Source organism: Astyanax mexicanus, chromosome 24 (assembly GCF_023375975.1).
Source record: "Astyanax mexicanus isolate ESR-SI-001 chromosome 24, AstMex3_surface, whole genome shotgun sequence".
Lineage (NCBI taxonomy): Eukaryota > Metazoa > Chordata > Actinopteri > Characiformes > Acestrorhamphidae > Astyanax > Astyanax mexicanus.
This window is the reverse complement of record NC_064431.1, coordinates 17,770,059-17,782,666: the sequence shown is the minus strand read 5'-3', so window position 1 is coordinate 17,782,666 and position 12,608 is coordinate 17,770,059. Positions and strand designations below refer to the sequence as shown.

At 35.8% G+C, this 12,608-nt stretch overlaps 1 protein-coding gene across 1 annotated transcript in view; it reads left to right on the top strand.

The window, feature by feature from the left end:
* Positions 1 to 12,608, top strand: part of syt6b (synaptotagmin VIb) — a 64,163-nt gene that overhangs the window by 31,578 nt on the left and 19,977 nt on the right. The gene's annotated exons all lie outside the window — the stretch shown is intronic.

Below are 12,608 nucleotides of genomic sequence, written 5' to 3'. Positions count from 1 at the left end.
GTAATGAGCTCTTGTCTCTAAGTGCTTTCTGTTCACACTTGCTGCTCAGCTGCGTTGTGCTGAGCACACTCTGGCCTGAAGGGTGCTAAGAGGGCGAGGAACATGTTATTAACTTGTTAACGAAGACGACAGATTTCTCTGCCTCGTTTAATTGCAAGGAATATCTCTTAATCCTGCTCTGCTGATGAAATGGCTAAAAGAGTCTTATTAAAAATTGAGTTATTATTCTTCAGATCATGTGACCTTATTGAAGATTTTTTATACATGTGGTGGATCTCAAAAAAGTCACTTTCTTGGGAGATAATATAAAAATAAGCAATTTATATGTTTATAAAAAAATAGATGATTAAAATATGCTGTTTGTTGTGTTTCCTTTGCTCCTCTGATCTGGTTGTCAGAGAAGCATTCAAACAGTCATCTATTGCAAACCCAGTACACATCAGAAAGATCTCTGAGTATAATTTTCAACTCAGATTCGCGTTCAAAACAAAATAGGGGTGTTAACAAATTACAGCAAGTTGCAGCAAAGTCAGTTATCAGTGAATAGAAGAGCTTCTGCTTATTCAATTCAATCAGTCAATGAATCAAGCTTTATTTTCACTCAGAAAATGGGGTAACCCTAATGTTTTGTGCATCTGGGCATTGACAACTTAAAAGGATGTTATGTGAAAGGAAATAGTATCCTGTTCCACAATTTTTGCCATGTTCCATGGAAGCTTAAGAAAGTTCCAGTGACCTGTGGCACTTGTGTGTGAGTCTCATGCAGTGAATATTGAAGTGATTTCTACAAGAGTCGTTGGTCACCATTTTTACCGCCCACTGTGCAGTCCACGGAAATAATAATGTTGAGTGTGTAATAAAACAAGTTAAATTAACTGTTGTGAAACAACAGTTTTCAGGTTTTGACATTGGCCTGTTTCAAAACTGTTGTAGTTGTATTATTATTATTTTTTTTTTTTTTGATGAAGAAACAGACATGTTTGAGGTTCACGGTTGGTCACTTCCATCTCCTGAGCTATCAGTACACAACAATATCACAAGTTGGTAGGTATAACACAGGTTAACATTGTAAAGTACCTTATGCCATTTCCCACTTGTAAGTAGACTAGAAAATAATGTGAAGACATGGCCTTACACTGGCATATCTAAAAGTGTGGTGACAGATTGTTGTGCAGAAGTAAGTGCAAACAGATGCCACACCTACACAAGGAGGCAGTGTTATTTCAGGAGCAGTAGTAGCTAGCAGTACTGTTGTAAATATATGATTACTTCTGTGGGTTAACACCAGTAGCAAAATGTAGCAAAAACTCTTAAAAGTTTACTTTTTGTAGCTGGTTGTGTGTTCTGTTAATATTGCATGGATTTAGATAAAAATAATGTCTGACTGCATGAAGAGTCACACACAAGGCATGCTATGGTCCACATCATAGTGTTAGCCTGATGGTTAAAAGAGGGGATGCCGAAGGCATTGTGAGAGAAAGCAAAATCTTGGTGAGCAAGCTTAAGTACATATTAAGCTAACTGCTAACTGTTAGATGGTAATGTCCTACTGAGACCTGTGGTCATTTATTTCATTGGCTGATGTTAATGTGCAGGTGTTTTTCTTGAGTTCAAGTCCAGGTCATTTGATTACCATTACTGAGTCCCAATCCGATTCATCCAAGTTTTCCCGTAAGGTTTTTAATAGATTTTAAATTATTATTGAAACACCAGTATCATAAATTACCATTTTTAGCTCAAAATCTGTCTAAATAGCCGTTTAAACGATTTCCATTTAAATATATGCATCTTTTATTATAATATTATATTATAATTTATTATAATATAATATTATAATATTAATTATAATTAATTATAATATTATTATTAATATAATTATATATATTATAATTGAGAGGACAGTAATAATAGTGTAGTGTGGTTTAAGCCTGGCAGACTAGACTTTTTTACAGAATTATTATATCTTTTAAATTATTATATCGATATTAAAAAAGAATATTGAATATAATGTTTTTTTACATTTTCCAACTTGGAAAGAGGAAATGCTGCACTGTGTGTGTCATGGCTGGGAGAGAGCACCTTGACAGTGCAATGACAGTTTGAAGGATCCATAGGTAGGTTGGTGGATTAGCCTCTATGCTAACCAGCCATAAATCAGCGTTGATAAACTCACAACATAAAGGATTTCTTGCTTCCATTCTGAGCACAGCATGGGTATTCTCAGTGTGCCTACATATTCTATAGTGAACTCGTGGAAAAACAATGTAACATTACATTATTAATACATCTGTGATCCAAATCTTTTTCACCCAATTCCAATCCTTTGAAATGATGTGATCGGCCCTGATTTCCAATCGCATGATCAAATCAAGGACATCCCTACAGGATAGTGTTTGGATAGTGTAATTCTGTAAAATGACACACCAATGATTACATGTTGTCCTTAGGATAATTCTGTGTGAAAACGCTGTTAGTTAAGCAAACTAGCTCAGTGTGAAGAGTAAGTGGTCCTTTTTCCAGCCTCAAAGGCATTATGGGATGGAGTGATAACACCAGGGCAACCATTACGGTGTGGAAATGAGATTCTATGCACAAGGGACATCAGGCTTACCTGTACGTGAGGTTATCATCTGCAGGCCCCCTGCCATCACAGTAATTACTTGTCTGTAAATTGCTATTAGTGAGGGGTAAGGAGGTGGCGAGTTTTCTCCGTATTGTCATCAGGGTCAGACGGGCACCAGCGCAGGGAAATGATATCAGAGCTGTGGGATTCAATCTACTCATCACGTCAGTTCCTTACGAGGATTTGGGGAATTAAGATTGTCTTGAACGTTCTTATTCCCTTAAGGAATTATCCAGCTTATGGTAGTACACTTTTAAGTCTAGAACTAGAACTCAGCAGGAAACATTGTTACCTGCAGTGCAGTTTAATGGATTTTACAGACATTCGCTCACTTACTACCAGGAGTGTCCACCATCTGTGCTATTTATATACTTTTTGTGTTGAATGTACTTTTCTCTATTGGAACATTTTTAACTTAATAACTTAATCTGCATCTGCGACATCTTTTGAACACTCTTGATTACTACAAACCGTTATTTCTATTTCTTTCTTTTAAAATACAAAAAAAAACTGAATTGAAAATGAAGATGACAAACAATCCTTAGTTTTGCAGACAACCACCGACTTCAAGCTAAGGCTTTGTTTGGTGTGTCTTGCACATAAAAGTTGGACAAAATCCACAGCTGAACACAATTTGTGATTGTGTAATTGGTTGAGAGTCTAGGCAACATTCAAATTACATCAGAGCGAGTATTCCAGCTTGTAAACTCTTGAACGCATAATCGGTGTTGTGCAATACTCAAAAAATGTGTTTAGCATGAAGTATGCCAAGGACTTTAGAAATGAAAAGATTTACAGCCTTGGCTGGAACAGAGATTGTCTTTATTACATGGAGTAGCTGAGTTTTAGTCGAGCTGTCAGACAACTGGATGGTTAATCCTATTATTATTAATCATCTGGTGTTATGCTTTTGGTCGCAATAACAGACACTCTGTACTAGGCCTAGGCGATATGGATCAAATCTAATATCTTAATAAATTTTAGCTGAAAGGTGATATATAATATATATCTCTAGGTAATAACAAAAAGGCACTTCTGAGAAAAAACTCATTTTTTACATTCAGCTGTAGATGAACATGAGATGTATTAAGATGGAAAGATCAGTTGATTAAGTATCGTTACTGACAAACTGGAAGAAGTTAAGAAGTTAGTTTCTTCATCTCTGGTCTCTACTGTACACTGATTTTGATAGCAAATTTAACAATATGGAATGGAAGAGAGTAGAATAGAACCACAGCATTCTGTTTAATAGTCATTGGTTTAAACACGTACTCTGTAGAGAATATTGATTTATTGTAACTGATGTCTTACCTAATGAGTCCAAACCTTTGTAAGCAGCTTTGTTTCTCTGTGTCACCTGCTTTAATACAGTGCTGTTAAAGCATTAGTTTCAGCGCTGAGCACGTGCCTGTCATAACGCATGGCTGCATTAGAGTGTCTCTGTTCTACACTGTGCTCTGGCCTGAGTGTGGCACAGCACAGCTGTCACAGGGGCGAAGCGGGCAGCGGTATGAATGACCGCGGGCTGTGTCAGGAGTGGCGTGTCTTTGTAAATGCGCAGCCGTGTGAAAGACTCATACTGGATACGCTCACAAACTGACTAAATGGGAGGCAGATTTAGGCCAGTGGAATTATTTGCTGGATCTTCTCACTGATGCTGACTCTGGTGGTTTAGCGAGCCATACCAAATCGGAGGAGCTTGGGAGGTTTATTTTTAAATACAGGGAGATTATTAAAGCATCAGAATTATTTTAACATCATGCCGACAAGAAAAAAAAATCTGTTTTATTAGATTTTTGAGACAAGATTGTATTTTGGTCTGTAACACATATTATATGTTTTGTAATACTGCTTAAATTCTCACATTGTCTTTTTAATTAATTGTTTACTTATAAAGATTGGTGGCAAGGAATGCACAGAATATTTGGCAACCAAAATTGTTTGGCTGAAAATGGCACTTTGACAAAAATGACATTTATACCAACAAATGAATAATTTACTTTAAGTCATTTTTTCTGCTTTGTTGGTATGTCTGCTGAAATGTTAAAAATGTTTCATTTTCATATTAAAAAAATATATTTTTTAAAGGACTTTCTGCCCAGCCACATGCTTCTGTTACGCCACAGGTTTCTGCCCATTCACAGGCTTCTATCCAGCCATTAACATACTTCTGTCCATTCACATGCTTTTAAACATTTAAGTTCTTCTAAACATTTAAAGGCTTCTACCCATTTACAGTTTGCAGTTGCCTTTTCTTCGTGTAAAAGGAAAGATAGAAAAAATATTTTATGTTAATGATGTTTTTTATGCTACTCCTAATTAATTAAATTAATTAATTAAATTAATTAAAAAATGCAATATCATCTGACTTACAGTATTGCAATACACAATAGTTACAGCAAATTGTAACTCCCGACTCAGGAGGTATATCACCAGGTTCTTGGCAATACACTGTGCTAATGTACAGTAGTAAAAAGCATGAATGACTCTAAAGCCGCTGTTACTGGACATAATGGAGCGTTTACAGTAAGCAGCAACCGACTGATAATGCACAGGGCAGGAGCGCCGCCGAACAGAGCGTTTGACACTAAGCAGAACGAATGGAAGCTGAGTGTTACCCGCAGTATTACAGCTATGACTGCAACTTTTGCTATCAGCAGCGCTAACGAGATTTCACGCTGAATCTGTTTTTTTCCAGAGTAGGCAAGTTAATATAGGGTTTGGGAAATTACTAATGGACAGGTTTCTATGGAGACCAGGTTACATTTGAAGGCACTTGAAGAGGGAAACACCCTGGGGCTTCGGCTGCTCTCTGCCTTTGATACCAAACAAGCAGTAATTAGATTTATTGGTCCCAGGAAATGCTCCACAAGTCCTGTGTTTGCTTCAGCCACGGCTGGCTGTGCAGCAGATACATCACTCAGCTTTCTCTCTCACTCACCAAACTCTCTAAATAAGTCTGTTTTTGGGCACTGAAAGTTGCATAATCTTTGTACTAGGGCTGCACTGACAACAAAAACTGATATTGTGATATTGTTCTGAGATATATATATTTCAATATACATTTTTAAACATAATTCTACAGAAAACAGTGATACAACATATTTTGATACTTATTGCGTAAACAGATAAATAATATTGTGTAGAAATAATCTGCAAAAAAGAGTAATTGTTGCACATATGAACAGTGCGATTAAAATGCTTAAACAATATATTGTGCAGCCCTACTTTGTACAGCTGTGGTTTACTCACACTCATCATGGACATAGACTTTTATTAATGGACAATACTGGACTTTTGTTAATGTTTTTGAACCAGTGTAATCAGAATTGTGATAGTATGAATAATGAAAGTAATAATAATAATAGCATAATTAGTAGTATCTAGAAGCTAAACAACTGTCCGGCTACAGGAGCAGTGGTCCACAATTTCCTCACTGTCAGGTTGGAAAGGTGTGCAGTCATTATGTCTAGAGAATATGAACACATTTTTAGAGTGAGGCTAATAGTTTAGCAGATTAGCAAATCTTAAAAAGCCTAACAAAAAGAGAGAGCCAGAGGGTAACACAGACACGGGCACCCTGACATACTGACATGCATTCACATGTGCTCAAACCTTTAGCACAAATCTACCAGCTCCATTGGCATCCAAACAGCTCCAAAGCACAAAGCTCTTAGGTCTCGGGGTTGAGTGTCAAATGGTTTCAAATGATTTTGAAATCTGATAAATATCCGATATGGAGCATGGTGACAGAACAGCCAGATCAGAATTTATGTGAATGGTTTGTCAGACCAAGGGAAAATGGACTAAAGCAAGACTGTTTCAGTCTAAGGATAGTGAGTTAAAAGACCAAACTAAAATTTGGACTGATGTCTCTGTTTAAACTAAATTAGAAGGCCCATACTGCAAGCGCTCCATGGGTCTAATGAAATATTTAATAAAATGATCAGATGCAGCAACAGGTAGGGGCTGCTGCAAGAAAAATAATGCCTTTAAAAAAAACTAAGTTTAAACAGACCAAGGGCACAAACCAAAGAATCATATGCGTCTGAATATAAAGCAAGTTATTTAAGTTACAATAACAAGTTCAATCTTTTTACAGCTTGCTGGAACACATTCTCCCACCACCATGTTTAACAGTTCTTAGGGTTGAAAAATGGCCTCTACTCCCATTAAATGTTGTTTACCTAGTGGTTGGTATATAGCAGTGAATAACACAACTAGCTACCAGTGAGTTATCATACCATATCATACCATACTGGGTTTTAATTCCTAAAACCAAAGTTAAGGCGATTGTAAACTGTACTGTCTGGGGACCCCAGGCCAACTTGGGGCCCCGAGGCATTTATTGGTATGCTTGCCTTGTTGTAACGGGCCTAGACTACTAAAAATATGTCAGATCACTTTTGTAATCAGGGTATTCGCCTATTCCTACCAAGAATGATTGTTTTTCGATGAAAACTTTTACACCAAGTCTGGTGCGTATGTGTTGATTTGTGTTGTGTCCTGTTCTCTGTATAGAGGGCCAGCCCAGTTGATCAAGGCCAGAGAGGTGCTTTGTATATTTAATGGGAAGTTTTTATACCTATCTTGTTTGCAGTCAGATATTGAGGACATCAACACAGACCATAATTTGTAGGATTTGGATTGCTTCTGGTTGAAGGGCTCCTTCTCTGAACCTACAGTGCATTTCTATAACTTCATAGCATCACAATCATCAGTGCTTCAGTACTTCATCTGAGGCAGGAGAAAGAGACTGTTATATCACTCCCGCTGATCTACCAAGCTTTGAAATCGTCCCGCCTCTGAAACTGAATCTGCTGATACAATTATTCACAGTAAAATGCAGCGCTGAAGAGGTTTTGCTTACGCAGGAACTTCACACCCTGTTAAAGAATACGGAATTGCATAATAGTCGGATTACCACAGACATATTACATATTGCATGAAGTTACACTGACATAGGGCTAGTAATATGTGGCATCTACAGTTTTACAGTCTTAATTGCAGGTTTTGTGGGCAAATTAAAAATAGGATACTAAGGGTTCGCCATATTGTATCATACATAATATATCATGATGCAATAATATTTTGATTTAAAAATGAATATTATGATATTTGTAGTGTTCTGCCTTGAGGTAGATTTATTTGCTATATTGTATAGTTTTATGCTACATTATTTATTTTGTTACATTATTGTTACAAAATCAGACTCTCTGTAAGTTACAGTTGTTTACAAAATAGTGTTTACAGACTTTTTAGTTTCTGTTTAGTTCTGTTATAACTAAAATCATTATTTTGTTGCATTAGTATATTAGTGTTTTTATTTTACAGTTTTTTTCATATCATCAAGAATATTGTTATGGCAAAAATATATTTGTATAAAATATTTGTATAAAAATATCACCCACCTGTAGATGATGTACAGGTCATTCTCAAAAAAATGCATATTGTGATAAAGTTCATTCTTTTCCATAATGAAATGATACAATTTAAACTTTCATATATTTTAGATTCATTGCACACCAACTGAAATATTTCAGGTCTTTTATTGTTTTAATACTGATGATTTTGGCATACAGCTCATGAAAACCCAAAATCTCACAAAATTAGCATATTTTATCTGACCAATAAAAGAAAAGTGTTTTTAATACAAAAAAAAGTTTTTCTTTACTTTTTTGCCAAAATCATCAATATTAAACAATAAAAGGCTACTTCAGTTGTGTGTAATGAATCTAAAATATATGAAAGTCTAATGTTTATCAGTACATTACAGAAAATAATGAACTTTATCACAATGTGCAAATTTTTGGAGAAGGACCTGTGTACTTCTACCATTACTTCTACTGAACTGTTTATTGTTATAATATTGTTATAGGCTTGAAGTTCACATAGTAAAACTTCATATGTGGTTTTGATATCCGATACTTATATTTAATGTGCAGCATTGTGACAGAACAGTCAGATCAGAAGTCATGTGACTTTTATGTCAGTCCAATGGAAAATAGTGAGGAAGGGTTTCAGTGGGGGCATATTGAGTAAGATTGTAAATCAAAAGATTCATTACGATACAATATAATATTGATTATTTTAGTTAACGATACGATAATGATTAATACCTCAAAATATGTCGCTATACGATTCGGTTCGATATGATTGTGATCTGTTCCTTTTCTAAGAACTTAAAAATGCAAAAAAACTATTTTAGTCTTTTATCATTAAATGTGAAATTAAGTATAATGTTAAGCAGTAGAAATACACAGTAAACAAGTGCAATAAACAGAGAAATGAGGTTGGCTTAACAAAAAGCAGTCATACTGCAAATCTGTACTACTGCTTACCAAGAGCAGCTTTGCTTCTGCAAACATTTTAAAGCAAGCTTGTCATTAAAAATAAACAATAATGGAAAAAAAAGAATAATAATTAAACACTTCTGTGGCGAGCTTTAGTTTCCACCAATTGTCATTTTTACGCCTGTTCTTGGGCTCCCTATCTCCTTATTAGGGCTTTTTTTCTCGTCTGTATACCAATTCACTAGGCAGGGCAGCGGTAGTGTATTAGACCATAATCTTGACGACTCGGGTTCAATCCCACGTGAGGAGCAGTGTGTTTATTTATTTTTTCCTTTCATCCTGGGTTTACCTGCTTCATTTTCTAAAAACAGATTTTTGTGGCCCTCCACGTAATGGAAAATATCTGGCCCATGGCCAAAACTAAGTGCTGACCCCTGCCCTAGAGTAATTACAATGTTTAATTTTATCAGCAAATAAATAATCAGTGTTTTTTCTTTAAGAGTATTTTCTTTAGTAAAATCAGCTGATCAACATGTTCAGGAGACAGAGCACTGCTCTCAGAACGAACAACGTCTCCTGCTGTGCTAAAATATGCTCAGGAGGTACACTACTACTTGGAATGCACAGGTATTTCCTAGCCAGGACTTTCACACGTACAGTCCTTGCAAATGGCAAAAGTCTTGTCTGTCTGTCTGCTTTATTGTGCTCGGCAAACAGCAGCGTGCTGCCACCTAGAGCATTGCACAGAGAGAAATCATGCAAATGTTTAAACGCGCATGAGAAACACATGCATCAATGTTTTGCTCAAATCGGATCGGTTACTGTTTAGATCGATGCATCAAAAGAGATTGATTTATTGTTACATCACTAATAGTGAGGTAAAATACCAAATAAATATTTGGATTCATGTCTCTATTTAAACTAATTTAGGCCCATATCGCAACTGAAGTTTTTCATTATTTGGCCAAAAGCAGCCACAGGAAGGCACTGCTGCTGCAAGAAAAAGACCAATAACACAAACCAAAGAAGCAACTGTACTGCAAAATACTTTTTGAAGCGAGCTGAAAGACATTTACAGACTTATCGACCAGCTAAAGACACTGAAATCAATGATAGCTCCTGTAATGCTGGAGAAGATGAAACCGAAACTTCACGTGAAGCACTGCTCCTAAGAGCCTGAGCATCAGTTTAAGAATGTAAACTGTACAGACAAATGTCTGATACTATAATAAGGGTTTTAGGAAGTTCTTTCTTAAGACTGGTTGGTAAATGAGGCTAAGTGTTCTTAGAACTGCTCCTAAGAGCATGAGCATCAGTTTAAGAATGTAAACTGTACAGAGAAATGTTGTATATAGATCACATAAAAAATATAGTGTAACCTAAAAAAACATCTGATTTGATGATATTTGTTTAATTGAAATTGAATTGAAAGGTAAATCAAAACTACCATTAATTTTCATATGGTTATGAAACATCCAATATTGAGGAGTAATCACTGATGGAAATAAAAGTCAAGAAACAAATATTAAGCTTATTATTTATTAGACAATATAATCTATTTTTTCTCTGCTGAGAAAATATAAACATGTATGTCATGTACATGGCCCAAAAACAACCCAAAAAAAATACTGGATACAGAGCAAAAGAGTAAAGACATTTTGATTCTTGTTTAATAATAATGACTGCATTAGGAATATAATTAGTAAAAGTCATCCATCGCCAGCAGAATGATTAGGGTTTAATTAAGGTCATGAATAAAAAGCCCGTTATTATTGCCTCTGCAGTAGATTTTACTGGACTCCAATTATGCTGCAGCACTTTTCATCTGAAAACACTTTACGCTCCCTTCATTTCTCACAGTAACAGATGTGCTGAGTACAGTCACAGCTTAGTACAGGTGTTGCACAGATTAAAGCCTGATAATGATACACTAATTTAAGCTCTGTCTTCTTTGATAAATGACGCAGAGTAAAATTTGCACTGGAAGACCTACATTCAGGTGGTGGAGTTTGTAGAATTTCTTTTACTTTGCCTTCAGCATATACCAACCAGCTAATGAGAAGAATAATGGTGTCAGTTAAATTCCATGTCTTAATCCAAATACTATATATATAACAGTGAAATACGTCCTTTTTGATCTTCATATTCAGTAATTAGGTAAATTAGCTATAATATTAGACTGAAAGATGAGATACGTTTGAGCAAACAGCAAACTCTATTTAGCTCTGGATATAGATCCTGCACACTCAGGTTGCCCAAGCTGGCATCCCAGCTGGTCCTATAAATGCTCGGGGGTGTTGCAATCTGGTTAAGAGAATCCTGGGAAACCCTTGATGTATATGGGTGAACATTATCCTGCTTAAACATGCAGGAAGAATCCCTGCTATGACTGGCAACACATGGCTGCAGGACATCCACCATAGTGAAATGACTATTCTGCTTCTTGAGTGCATCATAAAGACATGTCTATCAGTCAGTGATCTCTCATCAAGAGGTACACTACCTTAAAGTAGCCTCTAAGGGCCTTTTTAGGGCAGCAGGAGAAACACTTGTTCTACCTTTTGTGGCTAATAACCTAGTGTCTAATAAGACCATGTAATCATTATGAGTTTTGCAGCAATCCAGGGTGAGTTATTCATAACGTAAAGTGCAGAATTGTTCACAACTATGCTCCCATAATAATGGTTTTCTAAAGACTGGTTGGTAAATGAGGCTTAGTGTTCTTAGAATTTCCCCAGACTAATCTCTACTGCATTCACTGTCAGACGACACAGAGATTCAGATAAGAGTTGGGCTAATGTGAATCGACATATCAGCCACCCTGATCTCCCTGCAGGTCACCAAAGTCTGTAGTGCATAGAGATAGCATAGAGTATTGCTCTGAACCGTGCACAACAATACCTTAAAAAAACAACAAATAAATAAGATGCATGAAAAAAAAAATTCATTTGCCCTGTTTAGGTTTTTGTAGCTGTAAAACTCGTGTATGCTTTTTTAAAATTCTTGCATAGTTGTAGGACCACATTTTAGAAAGCCACCACCTATCTGGTAATACTTTGTGTATACACTACAGTGGCTTGCACAAGTATTCATACCTCTTTCTCACATTTTGTCACCTTACAACCACAAACGTAAATGTATTTTAAGTGAGAGACCAACACAAAATAGCACATCATTCTGAAGTTGAATGAACATTATACATGGTTTTCAAAGCTTTAATCTAATAAAAATCTGAAAGTGTGATTTTTGTAGCTGAGATAGCTTTAACAAAATGAACCCATGTAACTGATGCTTTGTTTAAATTCTTGCATAGTTGTAGGACCACATGTTAGAAAGCCAATGAAAACACCTTTTTTTTTTTACTTAAAAAAGTGAAAATATGTTGACCACATATTATTGGTGACTGACAGTCACTAGGAGGTTGCTGCATTGTATCTATGGTACAGCTGTTGTTTGCAGTGGTGTTGCTAGGTGGTTGCTATGGTGTTAAAAGCTGGTTGCTAAGGTGTTGCTTGGAAGTTGTTTTAAAATTATATGATTGTCACTCTTACAGCAATTGTTAGGCATCTTTTCTTATTGATGCTTTTTTTTTCAGTTTATATATAAGAAAACATCAATTTGAATAGGTTATTACTGCCTTAGTATAAACAGAGCTATTGTATTTTATTTAATGTTTTAATCACTTTCTTTAT